General features: G+C 41.4%; 1 protein-coding gene across 1 annotated transcript in view; it reads right to left on the minus strand.

The window, feature by feature from the left end:
- trappc3 (trafficking protein particle complex subunit 3) overlaps positions 1–21,184 on the minus strand; it is a 49,260-nt gene that overhangs the window by 207 nt on the left and 27,869 nt on the right. The gene's annotated exons all lie outside the window — the stretch shown is intronic.

Raw genomic sequence — 21,184 nt, forward strand, 5'->3', positions numbered from 1 at the left:
TGCAGCAAAATGCCTTTTTAAAGTTTTGTCTCCGGTAAAAAACTACAAAGTCCATCCATCTGATTTAAGAGTGGATTTGAGAGGATGGGACAAAGGGGAAAAAAGAGGGGGAAAATCCTCTCTGTGCCTTCTTCAAGCAGGTCTGGGGAGCACCTTCCCAATCTATGCACTCCAGGGTGGAAAGTAGGAGGGTAGGAGCGGGATAGCGAGGGAGAGAGAGCGAGCAAAAGTGGAGTGAGGCTGCTAATCAAGCCAGTCAGGTATATTGAGCTGTATGGGTCCGAGCAGGGTGCACTCCCACTTCCAGGACTTATAACCAGGGGCCGTGCACCTCGTTGGACCAATCTCCCTGGCTGACTCCTCGATCGCTCTCCCACTGGCTTATTTTGGGAAAGACAGACAGGATTGTTCACCCCCTTCACACAAAAAGCAAGTGTCTTGAGTGCTGGAGGAGAAGGGGAGTGTGCAGGATGGGGTGGGGTAGCAGCCCCTGCATCAAGGGGTGGGGTAGCATTTAGAGGAGGGCGAAAGAAAAAGAGAGGGAATGTTTTGCTTTCCTCCACCTCTCCGGAGATCATCAAAATACTTTTTATCTTTTTGCTATGCCAACCACCACATCAGGCACGACTAACAAGCCTGAGATTTTAATCCTAAAATCTCCCACAAAAACCCTCTTTTTCTTCACGGGCCTGCAGCTCCAATGGGCAATTAATAATCTCTGCGCATGACATAACGCTGGGAACCGCAATACACAGAAGGGCTTTGTGTTGTCCTTAAAACCTGCTGCAGTTTGTGTAGAATTCTTACATGATAGAACTCTCTTGGGGTTAATCACCGCAGCAACTGGCATCACTTCACATAGGCTTTACATTGAAAACACGCCAGCTACTTGATGGGGAAACACAGATTCCCATCAACATCATGATTTGGACCATGGCTAAGAACTAGATGACCTCTTGCGGCTCCTTATCGGCAACAGAGATTTTCTTAGACCGGTGTGCTTAGCACAGGCTTAGCATTCAGTGTTTAATTAGTCTTATTTGCCAAGGAGGAAAGGGATCACCGATGTTGGACCTGGCGGAGGGCCTACTGGCTCACCAATTCTGCTCAAGAAAAACAATTCTCACCCCACATGTATTTGACACGATTGAGGACTGGAGCTCTTCCACACCAGTTTTAATCAACAACTTTATTTTGGTTCATAAAGAACGGCCGCAATTGTCTTGATTGTTGCAATCATCATTAAGGATAACATCATGTTGGAAGGTCTACCCGGACGTCATAAGGACGACATGCTCTTAATTGCAAAAACAAAACAAGCTACTGTCAGCTGAACCACGCCAAAACAACATCAGCAAACTCTACTGTCCTTTCTGGATGTAGCCGCTCTACTCAGCCTCCAAACAGGTCGCTACAGTATCCTTGAGCATGTTAAAGGATCTGCTACTATGAAGGGGACAGTAATAACAACGCAGTATAATTTTTTTGGTGTCCATTTGTGTTGTTATTGTTTAGTTTCTTGTATTTTGTGTTTTTATTGCTGTATTTTATGTCCTTCTGTGCACAGTGGGAAGGACTGTAGTATTAATTTAGGTATGAGTTCCAAACGAAGCCTACTCATACCCTAAGGACCACCTGTATACAGGTTTGGACCAACGCCTGACTGACTGACCCAAGACCTTTGTCCACAGGTTCCCACATGCTCTCTCATAAAGTGCAGTGAATGTCTCCTGACTGCCGTAATGTAACAACCATCAGAATGAAAATTACATGAGAATTATAAGCTACAGCATACTTGAGAAAATATTTGGATAATAGCTCCCACTTTTCTCAAGCACGATTATGGTAAACTTTGAAATGGCATATTACTAATGTCAATATTGAGATAGAAGAATGATTAAAAATGCAGTACCAATGATGTCTTTATATTGACGCTGGTCCAAGTTCTTCTCACTTCAACTATTTTTCCCACAGGAAATGACAAATGGAAATTTATTATGAAGTCATACACATATACACATATACACATAACTACAAAGTAGTTAACCATTGGAAAATAAAACATAAAGAAGGTAAAACTACATATGGATTGTTTAGAACAGGATGTTTTTTGTGAATCTGTACACCTGGTGGTGCTCAATAGGTATTGCAGGGATTAGTGTCTCGCCACTTTGCGCTTTGAATTCAGCGGCTTCACCATCAAGGTTTTTCAAAAATAAAGTTTAAAGGTGACCATAGGGGTGTTATTTCAGGCCTTGAGGGCTCTAATCATGTTAAAAATCTGTATTTAGAAGGTAGTGAACACTTTTTGATGAATAAATAAGGAATCGCATTTTGTGGAAATTCACTTGTGACGAGAACCAATTAACCATGATAAGGTAGGGAGAACTTCATAATGTTAACATAAATGATAGATTAATGTTTTGCCTTGAAAGGTAGGAAAAAATTGCATCTTTGAAGCCAATAATTAACAGTTATGCTTACATTGCTCATAATGTAGTAGGCAGGAATTCCATAATGGCATCAGTGGTCCCCTCCAGTGATGGCATCACTAAAAACACACCAAAGCCAAAGAAAAAGCCAAAACACAAGTGTTTGGCCTTTGAGACATATTTTACCAGAAACCTTTGGGGGGGGGGGGTGACTTTAGAGGTTCCACTGTATAAACAGCACCATTGTTTGCCTTTGGAGATGAGGTGGGGGACAAAAAAGCTATTTCAATTGCAAACGGGGGCGGCTAAATTGAATAATCTAAAACCAAATAAGCTAGAGGCGTCACGTCTGTGCGAGTGAGCTATGGTGCTGAATAACTCTCTGAAACATGGAAAGGGTGGAGTGACCAGATGCCCGTTGGTGATGTCATCAATAGGAGCCCTGTGTGGCTTTCAGGCCCGCCATTCATTCATCTTTGGGTGTGTTTCTACGTGAACAAGCAGGACCTTACTGTTAAGAATACTAGGCGGTGAAAATGGATGGTAGAGATGCAAGCGGGTCCCGCATCTCCTCCACAGTTCTACTCAGTTTCAAAATGTCAACATAGCCTGTTCAGCCCACACACCTCTTGAAAAAGCAACAAAAAAAATCCCCAACATATTCACTAAACACGGTGCCCTCCCACGCTCCTGTCAATTTTACAAGGTGAAACATTCCCGAAAAGAAGGGGGAAAAAAAAACACCTGATGATGTCGTTTTTTTAAACTCCCCCCCACCTTCATTCCATTCCATTAGTAAGAGTATAAACAAACTGGAAAACCGTTAGGTTGCATCACACACCCCTAGATATTCGTCAAAGTGCCCCAAAAATAAGCCATGAAAGGCAGGTTTGGCGTCCCCGACCGCCCTTTTTACACCACACCCACCACACAGACCTGCTATGTTTTAACGTAAGGGGGTCTGTTCTAGTCAAAGGGGTGCGTGTGCAGGGCGGGGTGGGTTTGAACGGAGCATGTGTGCATGTTTTCTGGAGGTGAATGGATGAAGTGTGATATTGATTAGACGTAAGTTTGGGGCTGTTAGCGCGGTGAGAGGACATGATTGTATGCTGATAATTGATATAATAAGTTTACGGTTTTAACGGTGGTTAATCTAATCTGTGTAATGCACAAAAAAGCTTTTAGAAACACAAAATACCTCAGTTTTTACTCCCAAATGGGAGTCCCCCCCCCCCCAACACACACACACTCCTGATTAAATTGAATTCAAACATTCAGAGGCTAAAGGTGAAGGTTCACATGAGGACAGCTTTTCTTCTCACTTTTATACTCCCTCTCTTTTTCCCACAAGCGTCAATTCAAAAGGGCCATTTTCTCTCAGGTGATGTGGTCCACCTTTTGTCTGTTCTAACCTCACAAAGGAATGCCAGGCATTCACACGTCTGGCAAAGAATAAAGGCCAGCACAAACGGGAGGGGGAATTAAAGAAATTGTCAACTGAAGAGGACGATGGGGGTAAATAAACCGGAGGCGATGGTCGTTAGAGAAAGAAAGAATGAACGTTGTGTTGACAAACGACGGCACGGGATAGGGAATTACAACCTTTTATGCAGTAGATAAAAATTAAAACCTTTTTCGCTGAACTTTTCCAGAGAAATTCTTGAGTGATGGGCTTGGGGGTCTGCCACTGTGCACAGCTGTGCACAAAAATGAAGCAATATTGCCAACGTTAAGGATGTTGAGAGGTACGGTAATCTCTCGTTTATGGTGGTTAATAGTGTCCAGACCTGACCATGATAAGTGAATTTCTGCATAGTGGAATTCCTTATTTATAGTAGAATATTTTTGTAGTTAGAGAATAGAAAACCTGAACCTAATGTGGTTTTTAACATGATTAAAGCCTTGCAGACATAAAATAACACCCCATAGTCACCTGTTACACTCATGTGTAAAAGCATAAATAAGACTCGTGCTACAGCATATTGCTCATTTAGTTATTTTTATGCTTTTATGCAAAAGCGATGCATTCGATTTTAGTACTAATAATAGGTTGTATTAAACCATGAAACAGAATGATTTATTAATTTATACATTTTTATCAACCGTGATTGAGTGAAATCTCAAAATTCAAAGCATGGAGTTGTGAGGCACTCAAAAAATGTCCTTCAGGGTCCACATCTCCTGAAAAATGGATGCCCATTACGGAGAACAAAGCTGAAGCCAAGCTGTTAAGCATTTAGGATGTTGCGGAAGCCAAAAAAAAAGGTATTATTAGTCTCAATGGTGCATACAAACACATTATGCAACTGCAATTTCACCCCATAACTAACTTAATTGATATCATTGAGAACAAGCACATTCCAGCCCTTGTCGAAGCACTTTATACAATTAGAAATTAAGTCTATTAAGCACTAGATGAATCTGTCTGCGTTTCACACTGCACACGTTTCCCATGCTCGGGAAATGTGTGTTTTATGTTAACAAGCACTGATTAGTTTAACAGGACTCAGTGAAGCAATCACGTAGGCTGTAGCAGCTGGAGTAGAAAAAAAACAAACAAAAAACAACCAAGCAGCAACCGAGAAACAAGAACTTCAGTGTTGGAGCGAGAGATTACAGAAGAGACACGCGGATCAAGGGATGTAAAAGTTGCAGTAGGCATCTACTACATGTACTATATTACGCATATGTAACTATCTTAAGTGTTGCCAGAAGAGGGAGACAAAATTGTTGATTCAACACTCACAGCTTCTGGTGGTGGTTATCATTAATAACTAGTGAGTAACTAACCAAGTAACATGGGTTTGGTGGATTCATTCGAGTCAAAATCGAAGTCAAGTAACTCGTCCAAACTTTGAGACACTTTTTTTCCAGCAGGTGCCTACCTATCTCACGGCTGCATCTCTGCAGGTCACTGGTGTGCGTGAGTGACAGGAAGAAAAGCTCAGACTCGCTCAAGTGCCTGTTGGTTTGAATGTATAAATCTAATTTCATTTCTAATTATACCTAAAGTAACTCCTAAACCACTCACATTACTTTACCCTGTGGCTTACTGGAAGGAAGGCGTAGACATAACAGGAAAACAAATAAAACAATAACAAGACCAGTGTGCTGGTTAGTTATCACCGTGCTGAGGGATACGATTCCAGTGTTTACGGACCAAAATCAAATTGTCTTTAATTTATTCGAGTGGTATGTAACCAGAATGTCGTAACCCGATGACTACCTGTATTGGACACACCTTTGCACCATTCATGCATTAGTAATAGAGATTCACAATATATTTTTTTTTTCAAACTAATAACTTTCTGTTTCTCAAGACCGATATATTACCGACAACAGACTACTCTTGCTGATTTGTCCGAGTCAAATATTATGACATTAATACTACCATATTAGTACCAGATGGAGGGGTAGGATTTAATAAGCTTTGTTTCTTCCTACTCCTTTTGGACATGTGGAACTGTGAACTGATTATGGGATGCATTCAATTGTAATCTGATGCATGTTCAAATGAAATAAAACCATTACCATTACCATATTACTAATATTTGGTACTGTATTCAGGCACAGTTGGAGGTTAGGGGAACCGGAGTATAGAGCAGGAGGAGCCATGGCTTAGCCCAGAAAGGTGTACTGTATTCAAGCCCATGCTCCGAGCAGCCAGGGCACCGCCATGGTGGTCTCTGGCAAAAACTTTGCCTCGACACTGGCATTTCAGGTCCAGAATTTGGTACACAAAAATCTTCCCCTGAAAGTGAATGTTCATTTCCAAATGAGCTCAGTGGAACTTAGGACAGGGCGCTAACATCTCAACTGCTTCACACATCAATGCTGTCCTCTCATAGCTGCTTTTGGAAGCTCAGTCCTGTTATAACAAACCCATTTAGCCACTTGACCTCTTTCTGACCTCAGACCAACCTCCATGTACTGTTTGTTTATGTCTCTTTTAAGCCACATTGGCCCATCAAGCTTCTCCTCATGTGAGAGTGTCAGCAGGCCCGTACACACACGTAAATACACGCAGCATATTGGTCCACTATCTCATGTGGCTTCCGATTTATAACCTGACCTTGATGCTCACAGGAACCTCCTCCCTAAACAGCTGTTTCCACATGTCTCACCACCCACCATCATCATTGCAACACAAGGAAACAGCACTGAAGTCACCGTCTCTAAGTCATATTTAAAATCTGCCTTATGTCCCCTGGTAAATTTACCATGGAAAAGGTTTCAGAGAGAAACATTTTAACTGTCAGAGGTGATCATTTTTCTTCCTTGATCATGCCGAGTGTATAAATAGGGAACAAAGTGACCTTGTTCGGAGAGGGTGGGAATTTACCATAAAGCGTTGGCGAGGTAGTTTAATTCATTACTCACTCTTAAAAGTTGTAATATATATAATTAATTACCTTGCAGCCGAAAAGACAAGATGGCACTAAGATGGAAAAATGGCTCTGTACATTAAACACGCTGTCGAAATGGAACATAAATAAATAATGAGGCTGTCAGCGAGGAGGGGCAGGGAACCCCACGTGAGCTTCAATGGCAACTCTTACATGCAAGTGGTAGCTTTGTTTATAAAGCAGGGCATTATTTACCACAACCAAGTGTGAAAACGCAAAGACCGCCTGATTTCCATGAATCTTTGTATATAGATGACACATGCACATAACAAGACCCTGACTGGAATTGGCAACCCCTGTGTAAACCAATTTGTTTTCAAACTGTTCTTAGTCAGGAATCCTTTGAGCTGATATGGGGACCACACTCTTTCCACCTTGGTGGAAGTCTTGAGTGCTTTTCTAGTTTGTTCACGTTTTCAGCTTTTTGTAGACAGCAGGCCTTCAGCTTTGATTTAGGCTGAGAAACGTGCCAGAAAAACAAAGACCTCTGAACTGTACAAACACCGTAGCATCAAAACGGCTGCAAGGACCACCCATTGAGGTGTCAAGTTAGAGACCGTGATCAAACCCAAAATTCTTGGATCCGTGTGCTACCAGATAATGGGCATAACTTGCATGGATGGAGACAGATGTGTTTTATGGACAGATTTAGAAAGAAAGGCCAAAGCGAATAAATTGAGACGTAGCCATGTCTTTCTGTGGTACGGTTGATTTTGGAATAGCATTTGCTCAGTTCATGTTTTTCTGATGACCTTAGATAAATGGTTTTATCGCCAAAGTGTTTCATTCTAGCCTAGCAACAGTTAAAAGATTAATCAATTCCAGTCGTTTTCAGGAACGTGGCTCCAAATCCAACACCCAGCGACACTCATCACTTCACCAATTAGCGCCTTCTTCAATTACACCCGCTCGGTGCTGTACAGACTCTCTCCCTGTGCATTTGCGGCCTTTCAGTTTGTACACTCACGTGTGTTTATCTTCATGAGATGCCTGCTTTGGACATGTAGATTTCCTGCTTTGACTAGCCGCTAGAAGCAGGCGTGTCTTTTCTTTCCCGAGACAGACATACTATAAACATTATTGTTGGAGAGACGACCAGGAGCTCGTATAGGACAAGGTCAGGATTTTCTGTCAGCTGCCCAGGTATGGGAGTGTGTGTTCAGGAAAGACACAATGGAGGCCAGGTCTCAGAATCCATAAGCATGATGAGATAAAATAAACAAGAGGGATTACCGAGTACATATTAGAAAATCAGACAGGAAGCGTGAAAAGTGATTGTGGGTCAAGGAGGTTTTCAATGAGATATTATTTCTTTTGCTGTCTGAGAACAATCAGAGGCACGTTAGCTTGCTGAAAGGAAAACACTTTAACCGGGCAAGCAATGGCCAATAGCTTGTCACACGGTGAAATGAACAGAGTCACTGACTACAATCACGATGTCAACATAACAGGTAAGACAACACACATTTATAACAGTATGTTACAAAACAAGGACATCGGCAAGGAGGATGGACCAAATGCCGCCCCCTTCTCGAAAGTGACAGTCAAGTTTGTGTTGATGTAAGAGTGTGACTGACAACAATACATTTATTCCATCAGTTATCTGTAACAGTTGCGCAACTCCGATTGTGCTATGTGAGAGTCTGTGTCAAGAAGGCCTTTGATGAGAAGCTGTTCGACTGAACAATCCGTGGTAAAATCCGCCTTATCCAATATCTCTTTGGCTTATATGTGATCATACGTAGAAGATCTTATCTATAAAACTTTGCCTGGGGCTAATCTCCCTTCTTATTGCCTCCTAAAGCTGAATGCTGCTCTGCAAAATATATTATGGGCTGTGTTGTGGATGAAACCAAAAGCCACATCACCCTATTAAAAGAGCCACGTTATAATGTAATTTTCAATTCTATCTCCATATAGCAGCTGTATTGCATAGTAGGGAGAAAATTGTGTTTAAGTGGGCTAAAAACAAAAGGAGTACATGTGTGTTCTATTATGTCTGCGTAAGTTAGATCCCATCCAATTGCTCCTACTGACCTTCTGTTCAACATCTTTCACATTCTCCTCTCTTGTTCTTTCGCCCTTCATCCACCGCATATTTTAGCCGCGGTGTGTGTTTAAAGGCTGAGCCCTCAACCCAACCAGCGGGCTGCGGTTCCCTGCTAAACAATTCACATGGAGCTGGTTAGGAAGACATTCCTTCCATGTAGGGAATTTCTGCCCTGTAATGCAGAAATCATAAACGAGAGCGGTCCGGACTAATCACATCCCTTGGCACTCCCCCACCCTTACCCTTATTAGTAACACTGATGGCTGGTCCAGGCTTTACCATTGTATAAAGTGTAATAAGTGTGATTGGTATATGAATATATGAGTGCCATTGTAGTTCAATATTACTGACTTTATACTTATATACTTATATTTGTGACAATACAGCAGTGATGTACAATGAGAGCCAGCAAGACGTTCTCTGCTGGCCTAAACATTATCAGAAGCACTGACCTACTTACTACTTATTTACTACTTAAATTATGGTATTTGTTCCATGAACATATCAATTTATTCCCAGTCTGTTTTGTTCATTTAGTAGCATGTCTCTTGGCTGTACTGCTTCTAGTAAATGTACGTGTATGTTATACATTCTATTGTCCAATCAGATTTCAGCTGCTTTGTGTTGCATGTCAATCTGTTCTGCCCAGGGCCTTCAGAGTCAGTACTGCTGGCCCAATGTCACTTAAACATTGGCAATGGTGCTCTTTCTTTAACCAACCAGGGTTCCTTATCACCTCACAGCGCCAGCTAACAGGCGTACAGTAACGTCAGCATTTTTGCATTGTCTGATAGCCTATGGTTAACACTAAAGTTACTAGTGTAATTGAATGCATCGTCACATGAACAGCGCAGTGCTTAATTAATTGTGTTTTGACACAGACACGGTGTGGTCCATCATTTTGTGTGTATTATACAGTATGAACAAACAGGTGAGTATGTATATAGTATATTTTATATATAAGCCTAGGAAAGCATTTATGGGCCACATCCACTGGAAGTCGGACAATAAAAATGACCTTTTTTCTGTTGACAACATGTGGACTACCAACCACACGAACGAGAACTTTGGCAACCAAGGCAAGGAAGCTCCTCTAAAAAGGAAGCCAAGACTTGGATTAAACATGAAGTGATGTCAGGTATTGTTAGATATTTGGTTATCTTTGACAGAAATGTTATCCAGGTGGAGACCCTCCATGTTTTCAGGCGCACATTGAAATAACCCAAGATGGGCACTTGTGTGTTCCATCTGTCCCGCAGGAACCCCCAACCCCGCCTTAGACCTGTTATTAACATGCGTCCTGAGTGATGTGATCCAAAAAGGATAGCTTTAAAGTACGTGTGTTCACAGCTGGCACGGGCGTCTCAACACGAGTCTCGAGTGACCACTTGCGATCGGATCCGGCTTCAAGCAAATAAACACGACTGGAGGCAGTGAACATTTAAATAAGAAGAACTCAAAACAGTGCAGAGCGGGCTGTAAAATAAACCACATCGACCAAGACGTTTTATACACTTTGATATATTAGCATCAGCTGTGGAGAAAGAGCGAGTGTAAATTGCCCTGTTGATATTTTTGCTGTGCCAATACATCACATTCGACTCTTGTTCTTTTTACCCCTTGAGGATGGGATCAAATAATACGAGCACTCCGACGTCTTGGACATTTATGCTTTATGGACTAGAACGATCACAAGGGTGCCCACCAAGCAGAGGAAACCAATGGGGTCATTTGATTGGACACAGTATGGGGCAGCATTAAATATAGAAGTACTACTCATCCATGCACCCCTTCTGGGTTCAGAAACAAGGCTTCCGAGAGTCAATATTTGAGTTGTCCGTGACTGCAGTAAGATGGGAGAAATCTAATGCTAGAGCTAAATCAACAGTATAATATTATATTGCTCACAAATATTTGACTCTAATTCATAATTCATCTACCTCACAGGTGTGTCATATGAAGATGCATATCAAACAGCATGTGTGCCTTAGGCTGGTGACAATAAAAGGCCACTTCAAAAGTGGCAGTTTAACTGTAATGGGGGTGTCCAAAGACTTGTCAGTATCTGGTTTTCAAATAGCACTTACGCCAATCCAGAGCATCCAAAACGGTGAGTCCAGCTAGTACGCTGGAAGTGTATTCATGTGTACAGATCAGTGCAACACAGGGCATCATTCTGCAGGATGGCAATGGACAACAATGGACCATTTAGTATAAGTTTAAACGCTTCAACTAAAGGTAAAAAATAGACAAATCATGCACCCCTACTATGTTGCGCCATTACAAGTGTTTTCAGTCCTGTTGAAGACCATGTCGTTTCATTCATATTCTGAAATTGGCACCCCTGCTTCATCCCTGGTTTGGCTTTCTGGAGGAAACAGCCCATCATCAGTCCTTGAATTTCTGTTTTGCATGTAACGATATCTAGATTGCACACAATATTATTGTTGGCGCATTGAAGCCAATCATGATTCCTCTCACCCGTGCATTACTGTGAGACTTCCTGGTGGTAATTTTAAGGCGAGGGATAGCAGTGGGAGAGATGTTGACACTGATTGGACCATATTTGAAGGTTACTTCCAACTGAACAGCGGTAATGTTGAGCATCCAGCATGCAAACAAACCATTCGTATGGTGTAAAACTGTAATCATATATTTTGTGTGTCAAAGTAGCCATTAAACCAACCAAAACTAACAAGAATCGGGCCAGCTCACAATCGGTCCAGACTTCCCCATCCTGTCTGTGCCACTGTTGATCCTGCTCAAGCACGTTCACAAAAACCTTTGTTTTATCTTACTAAAACACTAGTAATTTTCTTTAAGACAATGACGCCATGACACTTTTAGCACCTGTGAGTATTTTACTGACCAGGTTAAGGCTTGATTTAAGGGACAGCTTACTGTTGATTACAACCGGTATTCAAACGACCTTCCTGCTATTGCGACAAAGTATACGTATCTTGTTTGGTGGTACCAAGAAAGCTCCATGTCTCCCCTCTCATCCATCTCCTTGCCCACTTTCCCCTGAATAACAGGAGCACACAGGAACGTGGGGTAATCTGTCTGGGCCAGTGTGCAGGGTTATGCATGGGCTCACGTTGAGGCCAGCCTAATCACCTTTCGGATCATCTAGGAGAACAGAGGAGACTGTACCTTTTATCCCAAACCAAAGTCAACAAGGCAGGATTCCTGGGAAGCATTGCAGACATTCTTGAAAGCAGAAAGGAGGGAAGAAAAGAAAAGAGTCATTGACCCTTCTCTCCCAAATTTAAGAGAGAAGAGCACATGAAAGAGAAGCTTGGGTGTGTGTTGTTATGGCGGAAGACATGGCACCCCCAAAACCCCAACTACAGTACGTTTACGTCTTACATTCTAGCTTAAATGGACTCCATAAGCTGCCTCCGATTTTGTGTCAGGCCCAAAATTTCAGTGTTGACCCGAGGTAATAAATTACTCCCTTAGCTTGGTGCTGTTTGCACAGATGGACCACCTCCTTCAGAACTGGCCACCCTTTTGCTGGTGCTATTTCCTCTCTCTTGGGTTAGCCTGAGCTATCACATGCTATACAAACACTGTCACTCAATGAACACGCCAAGCACAGCAAAGCTCCTGTGTGCGAGTTTCAATATATGACTTTATTTTCCCCTCGGCGCTGCCCAAATTTATACCCATTAAGATTTATGCAAGTCCATACCTGTCAACTTTAGCATTTGGAAATAAGGGACATTTTCAGGAAAATATGGGTCTGTTCATTTTAAAGAAACATTTTAGCTTTTTCTTGTTACATTATGCCTTTTATGCCTTCCATTTTTACATTTTTAAATGTTATTTCATTTCTACAATGGCCACAAACCAAATTTCTCAATGCTTTATTTTTTATTCCGCATCTTTCAAACGATACATGTTTTATTTATTATTTTTTAAAACTATATTACGATTACAGCCCGTTCATTCCATCAAAAAGATGAATGTATCGGTGAAGTTATGGTGAGTATTAAAGTAGTCCATCTCTGATTCAAGACACTACTAACGGCCTTGGGGCCAAACCAGCGTGAAACAAGCTGGAAATAGAAAGAACATGAAACATAAAACCTTTCACATGGTTCTGCATGTTTTTGCAGTTTTGCTTTCCCAATCTGAGTTATGTCTTTGTGTCGCACACCCTTGTTGATAAGTCGAAATTGCGAACATATTTGACTCAGAATATGTACTTTGATTGTAAGAAAATAGAAAGCAATGGAAGCGAAAGCGGTCAAGAGAAAGGAGAGCCGAGGTTACGACGGGAGACATTTTGGCCTGAGATGTCAGTTAGGAATCAGTGAATAACTTGGCTTGTGTCCTTGTGGCGGGAACAGCATGGGCTGGAGGCTTGAGCCAGAGCCCGCAATGTCTAGCCTTAAAGGTTCCCTCATTTAGACAGATTGGAGCACTCAGCTTCCTGGGAACCACAGCACTCATCTGAGCCATGGGAACTCTCGCTCTTAAAGGCCATCGCAGGTATATCATCATGTTGTGGAGTTTCAGGATTTAGTGTTCCCCGCTTCACATCGTTCATGTGCGCTAGGTTTTGCTTGGATTGGCCACGTGAACATCTCGTCCCGCTGTGTTACAAAGCATCTTAGAACATCCTGCGTGACGCAAGCAGAGTCTCTGTGCTGTGTCCATTGCCAGGAATATCCTTTTAAAATACGTGCTATGACACTATTTTTATGACTTTCAAGCACCCTTAATGGTTCAGGACCAGGTCATGCTATAGAAAAGAACCATGTCTCAGGAGGAGTTAGGGACGAAACCTGTTTAAAGGTCCCCTACTGGAGACTTTCTTGTCCAGAAAAAAACATATTCATGATAATAAGTAAATGAATGAATCACACAATAAATGAAAACAAACCCACAATTTTTTCCACCTTCATTATATTGCCATGTATGTGTAAATGATGAGGATTCAGGATTGCTTCCAGCACTTTGGCACGTTTGTTCCATAGAACAACAGCACGAACAGAGTGAGCCCTTCTGTCAGTCATACAATCTCTGTCTTGGTGGGTGAAGGCGGGGCTGCTAGCATACACACAGAATGCAGAAGAGTGTAAGTCAAATCCGAATGTTTTGACTATGTTTGCCGATATTCTTCTAGCTGCAGCACATTTATTGATGACATTAAAGCAGAGACGTGGCCCTTGGTTTAGAAATCTCTGAAAGTGGATACGTGAATTACGCTGGCAGCGGAACCCGACAACGATATCGAATCATCCCTATCTAGCTTCAGCTAACCTCCACAACTCCTTTATGTTACGTTGTTGTATGCATCAATGCACTGTATATGACATCTATTACAGTGGACAAGTGCAGATATATAATGTGTATCTAAAAAGTGGAGACATATTTGATTGTTCATGGCATTTCAAGCATAGAACTACCCGTGACAGATTAGGAACGAGTGTATCTAAAAGGGGGTTCATACCACCACAGAGTGTTGTTCATCATGTTGATAAGGAGGTCAGACTCAAACACGTCAAAAGCAAGTACCGCCCTAACAAGGCCTCATAGGAACACTCAGAGTTGGAAGTCTAAAAAAAGCCACAGGTGTTTCCCGAGTGGCTCCAGTCCTGAGCATAAACATCAGTAAGCTACACATGTGCGGCTTTTAAAGCAAGTTGACTCTTTATTTTGATAAACTTTTCCAGATTGGTTTATGTTTTCAGGCCAGTGAACAGCTTGTTGGGATTAACTAACGGTGGTGGAGGGTGTGCAACCAAAATACCGCAGGTGAACAGGAGAGTCATAGGCGCGTTGACTCAGCACTCCCACCCCAGCGTGGCCTTGAATGGGGAATCTGTTTAGTGGCTAACATCGTCACCGACGGCATTAGGCATCGCCAGTGTTTCCAAAGGTTTTTCAAATAACACCTTACACATCAATTATCAAAGGCGGGGAGTGTCTTTGTCATTCCATAAATGTTCAGTTCAAACATTTCCACTCCCAGTATGGAAAGCCTGAAGGTTAATGTACGCCTTCGTCATTAACATTATAGTGACTGTGTTCAATGTTTCTACGGAAAACCACTATGTAGCTCTAAATAGCAAACACAAATTATGTATGGTGGATTTGAACCAAAGGGTAAAGTACATTTGTGTGTATGCGTTCAAGTTGAGGTTACCACCTTGTTTATTGGATGAATTTAGTATGATGGTACTAGCGGTAAACATAGTTGGGATCATTTGTTTTCATGTACACTGCTTAAATAAAGTCAAACCCCAGTTTTTGTATGAAAACCATATACAGTTCCCTCGTTTTTCATAGTTCATTGGGTCCAGACCCGAAGTACAATAAAAGTGAAGTACAATTCACTAGTAATAAACTGGAGATTTTCACAGTTAGAGCATAGAAAACCTGTTTATTACTGTTTATACCTGTTTATACTTGAAAATGACAAAGAATCCAAAAACCTACCACATCCACACAGAAGTGGAATTTTTTTTTTAAAAAAAAAGAGGGACGACTTTACATCATTTTTTGAGAAAAAAATGTTCCACGTTTTTTGTACAATGTCTCAGTATGTTGTACCATATCGCATTAAACCAGCTAGTACATTTTCTCTATATCATATCATTGTCCAAATCAAGTGCGCTGTGTGGCTCCAAAATAACCCGCCATGGGGTCAAAGAACATTTTGCGTGTGGACAATTTGATGAAGAAAGTGAAACATTCCATCCATTTGTCATTTGTAATGACATCACATTGTTTTATGTGTATAAAACTACAATTATTATCTAAAAAAATATATTTTTGCTCATATCTTTCGGCGTCTTGAACGGATTCATCAGGTTTATAACTTCTGGAAAAAATTTATGACAAAACCTGAGGTTTTGTACTGCATGTCCGATGCATTCTCGTGTATGTGGTTGCAAGGACCAGTTGCTCCCCTTACTGCATCTGTTTATTAGTGGAAGTTATGATGGAATTTCAAGGTGAATGGATAGACAGCAACACAATGGTCATTGTCTATCTATTGGCTGCAATTGTCTTGTCAATTGTCTACAATTTATATCCACTTATCCACATCCATTTCTTGGGGTAATAAAAGGTTCTGCGGTACCGTAAGTGAAAGTGTGTATGTGTGAGCATGCACACACCTTCCAGAAAGTACATCCTGATAAATCAAGGCCTCTGATCTCCCGGCCAAGAATTCCACACTGCCCAGGCCACACCATCCAGATCCATGAAATACGGAAACAGCGTCTCTCTACAAGCAAGTATGCCAAGAATGCCATTAGACTCCATTTGTTTCTTGCGGTGGTGACAAGGCAAGGTAAGTTTTGGAGGAAGGGGGGTTGTATTATTCCAGATTTGAAACGATCTTGTTTTAACCGCGTCCACATGTAGCAATGTAGACCTCACACATGAGGGAATTAACACAGCAGCATGCAGAAACACATTTAGCCCACGTAGCAGGAAGTACACAACCACAAGGCCACCTCAAATGTATGCATCCACTATAGACATGTGGCCACTGATGTAAACACATGCATTATATGTATAAGAATAGGATGTCTTAACAAATTACATCCTCATTCTCATCTCTAAATTCCCTGAGCGGAACTCGACTAGTGTTGTTTCCAATCAAATGCATTTTGAACTAGCTGTATCTTTCTTGGAAGGAAAGAAGAAAGACTAAATCTGATGGAAATACTGAATACATCGTTAATATGTTAACATTGAGGTTTAATGTGTGTGTGTATGTGTGTGTTTCGGAGAGGAAATAAAATGAGACACTACGGGCAGAGTCACACAACTGGAATTTGTAAAGAGAGCAGCTGAGAATATAATCGAATGTTGATCAAACATCCCCAAGAGGACACTTGACATCATAATTATGAGTTTAAAGCCCACAGTTTTGCGGGGAGGGGCTTCGGCCTTTCATTGTGGTATGAGCCATCTCTATAAATTTTATATCTCTTCAGGGCCAAAGATACAAACAGTGAGGCACTTGTCTTTATTTGTATCAAAGACCCACTGAGTTATTACATACAATATACACTGTAAAGTACTGCAAAACATTTGTAGTCGTAGGCGTGTGTAGCTTCTCGGTCATCAAGGTCATGGTAGGCCATAAACTTTGACTAAAAGGCAACTGGACGTCTTTGTGTTCCACGTAGTTGGTGCTCCGGATCCTAAATCGCAGCCATCAAGAACATCAACAGGCAAAATTTTATACGCCTTCAGTTTTCATATGGTTTCCATACTATATATGGAAGTATCGAACACACTGACCAATTAACAACACTGTGTCTCTTTGCTTTGTTTGTGTTGGAACAGGATCACTTAAGCACAGCGCTGTTCATGTGATGATGCGTTCAAGAGCACTGATAACTTTATGAGTGGAAAAAGTATGTGGGCCAGTTGTGAGGTGAATCTGAAATTTGATTGGTTAAAAAAATACCGCATTTTTTGTATGCAGAATGGGCCAGCACTACTGATTCTGAAGGCCCTGGGCAGATTAAATTGACTGATTGATTGATTGTACAAAACAAACTACTGGAAGCAGTGCAACTAAGATACATACTACGAAATGAAGATAATTAACTGTTGGGAATAAATTAATACAATTTCTGAGAAATATTAGAATCAAGTTGTAGATCGATGCTTTAGGCCAGCGGAGAAGGCTTTGCTGGCACTGAGCACATCACCCTTTGTCACCCAGCCTCCTCTGTCTCATAATCTCAACCCAGCAGGTTAAGGCTGCCCTACACTGAAGCCTGAATTATGCTTTTCCTTTCCTCCTTCGATTGCCAAAGTGTTTCCGCCATATTCAAAGTGATAACTGTTCATCATCAAAATGATACTGTATATGTGTGTGTGTATATGAACAAAGTGATGCACAACGCCACAAACGTCTCAAGGAATGGAAAAAGATGATTTGTTCTCCACATTCAATCGTACCCTTCAGGAACACTGGAACATTGCTCAGTTGAGTTTTAACTGCAGTGACAGATTAACTTTATTGGAGTTATGACCAGTGACTGCACTCGTGCTATTTTGGTTAGAAAGAGCTGATCGCTTTGAAGGTCAAAGACAATTGAAATACAGTCTACAATTAGGCTATTAGGTAGGTGTATCCGTGAAGGCGGTGCAGTGCTGGAAAAGACCGTTTTAAAGGCCATTCGTCACACTGGCAGCCTGTCTATGGTAAATAACTTCCCGTTCAGAGTCAGGAAACGACATGCAAAGAGTTAGATCATTCTGCAACAATGTCTATATTTTTACACTTTTTATTTGAGGTTTGCGGCTTATAGACCCGAGCCAGTGCATCAGGAGTCTTGCCTTGTTACACTCTATCCAGACGCCCACCGTCAGCTGAATTTGATACTTATCATTACACATTTTGGGGGGAGGTGGGGGATGTCTGCTCTTTGTCTTTTTATTCCACTGTGTGTCAAGGGGGTAATTTTGATCAGGAAGGCCAAAATTGCAGAGGACGTTTGCAAAGATTGGTTCAGACGCCGTCGACGGCAAGTGTGGAATATATTAAAAGACATATATCTCAGTAATGTAAGGAAAGGTAGACAGGCAAATTACAAGATTTACAAGTGAATCGCTTGACAGGCAGCCAGTGTTTCAAGCCAGTAAAAGAGATAAAACACTCTTTCATGCAAAAAAAAAGGCCTCAAAGGTTCGAATAAAATTGCTTCGATGCTAAGTACACCCAAGTGGTGTCAACTTCTGACACGCCACATCCAAACCACATACTCTGGATACCCCTGATGTAAAAAATTAACTCAAAAATTTTGTTTCTTTTTGGCTTTTTGACCACAAGGTGACAACATTGCTCTGCAAAAAAACGCAACGAGAGAGTAGTTTTACTTTATTTCAGTTTTATTGCGCTTGTTAAATTGTGTACACTCTATTCACAGTACGCAACCACGGAAGTAGTGACATGACCAAGTTAAGTGGAAGCTAATCGTTTATTATGTTATCTTATGCAGCAATCTCTGACGCATCATAAGTTTGATCAAGTTTACAATTACGACAGTTTCTTTTTAGACGACTCGGACCACCAATCGTCCACTGTCACAAACAGGTTTCAAAAGGCTGGACTGAACGGAGAGGATAGTTCAAACTAAATGGTATATTTGCCTTGAGACAACCAAGGGCAACAATGAATGAGAGACACAGGGAGAGTGGAATCATGAGGCTGTTCAATGGTGATGCTTGTACAGACTACTTGAGTGGTTTTAGTTCCCAGGAGGAGGAGGGCGATAATTGATGAACAGTCAATTGAGTTGATGAGCATGGAACAAATTAAGTCGCTTTGCATATGTGTAATGGGCAAAAATCAATGGGAAGCTACGAAAGGATTGATGTCCAGAACAAAACAAGGATTATATTCGCGACACCGTCAGTCCTCCCAAAGATGAACACATATGGTAGAAAATCGGTATGGTAGAAACATTTAAGTGCATACGGACCATGTTATTTTCCCTCAGTTGTTCACCTTAGTTGCCCCTATATTTGCACCAACCAGCTGTGACCTCTGGACGGACCAATGGACGTGTGATTCATGACTCCAGATCAAACATTTTGGGGAGAGAACGCAGCAATAAAAGATCTTTGGTGTTGCTAGAACACGCTGTTGTATTCTCTCTCATCCTTCACAGCGAGCGTCTATTAAAATACAGCTGACCCTTGCCCTGCGTTTGACCTGGAAGTTAAAATAAATACAAACGGCGCTCCCTGGACAGTTTTTCCTTTATTGTCTCCCACTTTAGTTTCCCAGTACAAGTCACCGGGGAATTAAAGAGCCGGTTTGGAGAACGCCAATATTTGTTGGAAAAAACGAAAACAGATGAACGCTGGCTGGGGGAACTGAATTATTCTCCCAGAATCCCCCTGTGGTCTGGCCATACTCTTAACAATGTCAAATATTTCTGCTGCCTCACTGCCTGTTGCTTTCACAACTTTTTAGTCCATCACCTATTCCATGTTGTCAAATCCAACACATTTCCTGCTTGATTTATATTTGCAAAGAATCTCTGCAGTTTACTTTGACCCTTAAATAAAACAACATGGGAGAGAAAATTCCTTACAATTGTTCAAAATGGAAGATTTTGGACAGACTGTAAGACTTTTATGACTGTTCTTCATCAGATCTGGGCGGGTTCATCCCCAAGTTGTTTGGTGGGGGCGGGTGAGGTCGGGACTCTCAAGTTCCCCTACAGCAAACATGCCTTTGGTTGATTAATTAATTAGTATTTTGTGTACGCCCAAACAACGTTTGTTTTAGAACAGCGGTTTTGAAAGAATGTGATCAGTTTTGGCATCAGCCAATCTCAATCATGGATGATCTGTATCGGAATCGGCAGGGTAAACTCGGTGTAACTCTGGTTTTTACCAAAGTACTGAAGATTCGGAGGGGAAACTTCATTTATCTGTGATTTAAATTCCTATACATAACAATGAATGTCTTTTTTGACATTTTTAATATTAACAATAGGCAGGCCATACTCGGGATCAGAAGTTTAAACTACTACAGGGAAAAACACCACTATTCCAAGTACATGAAGTACCTTTTACATTTAGTACAGTGGAAATATATGTGCATGCTCTGAAAGTGAAACCCAGACAGTACAACCCCCAAACGTATTTTATCACTTTGGCCTTTAGTGCCTCAACTATTATGCAAACTTGTTTTTTTGTCATTGGGGCTAGTCAAAACATATCCCGTCAATGCCCTCCTGTCTCCTCCCACCACGCCTGATCAAAGCGTTTCACCCATGCCTTTACAAGCCGTCATAGGATAATTCTAAAATCCTTGGCAGTCGCAGACCATGTGATTGTTAAAGCTTCCTCCGGATGTATTGATTTTGAACATTCCCAAAAGCTGGAAGCATGGAAACACACTACTCCAAGAAATAATAGCAAGCACGTAATACTTTGGGACACCAGTTTGGAACAGGCAGATACATCATATTTATACTAGCTCCCACAGAGGAGGTGGAAAAAAGGACCAAATGGTTTTACCAAGGTTGGAACACAGATTATTCAGAAGTAATAAAAGATGGAGTTATAAGGCCTTGGGAGGGAGAGAGAAAATATATTTTATATTCAACTCAAGTCTGCATCTGAATTCATTGTTTGTTTCTGCACATTTCTTTCCCCCCTACTCTGTTTTCCTTTCAGTGGATTCCCTTATCCTTACCCAAATACACAAATGTCACTTCCAGAAACATTCAATGTCTCTGGAAGAACGAAATATCTCGATGATCCGTCCAAGAGGTTTCCAACTGAAGCAACCCCTT

The sequence above is a fragment of the Doryrhamphus excisus genome, chromosome 14, assembly GCF_030265055.1.
Source record: "Doryrhamphus excisus isolate RoL2022-K1 chromosome 14, RoL_Dexc_1.0, whole genome shotgun sequence".
In the NCBI taxonomy this organism is placed as follows: domain Eukaryota; kingdom Metazoa; phylum Chordata; class Actinopteri; order Syngnathiformes; family Syngnathidae; genus Doryrhamphus; species Doryrhamphus excisus.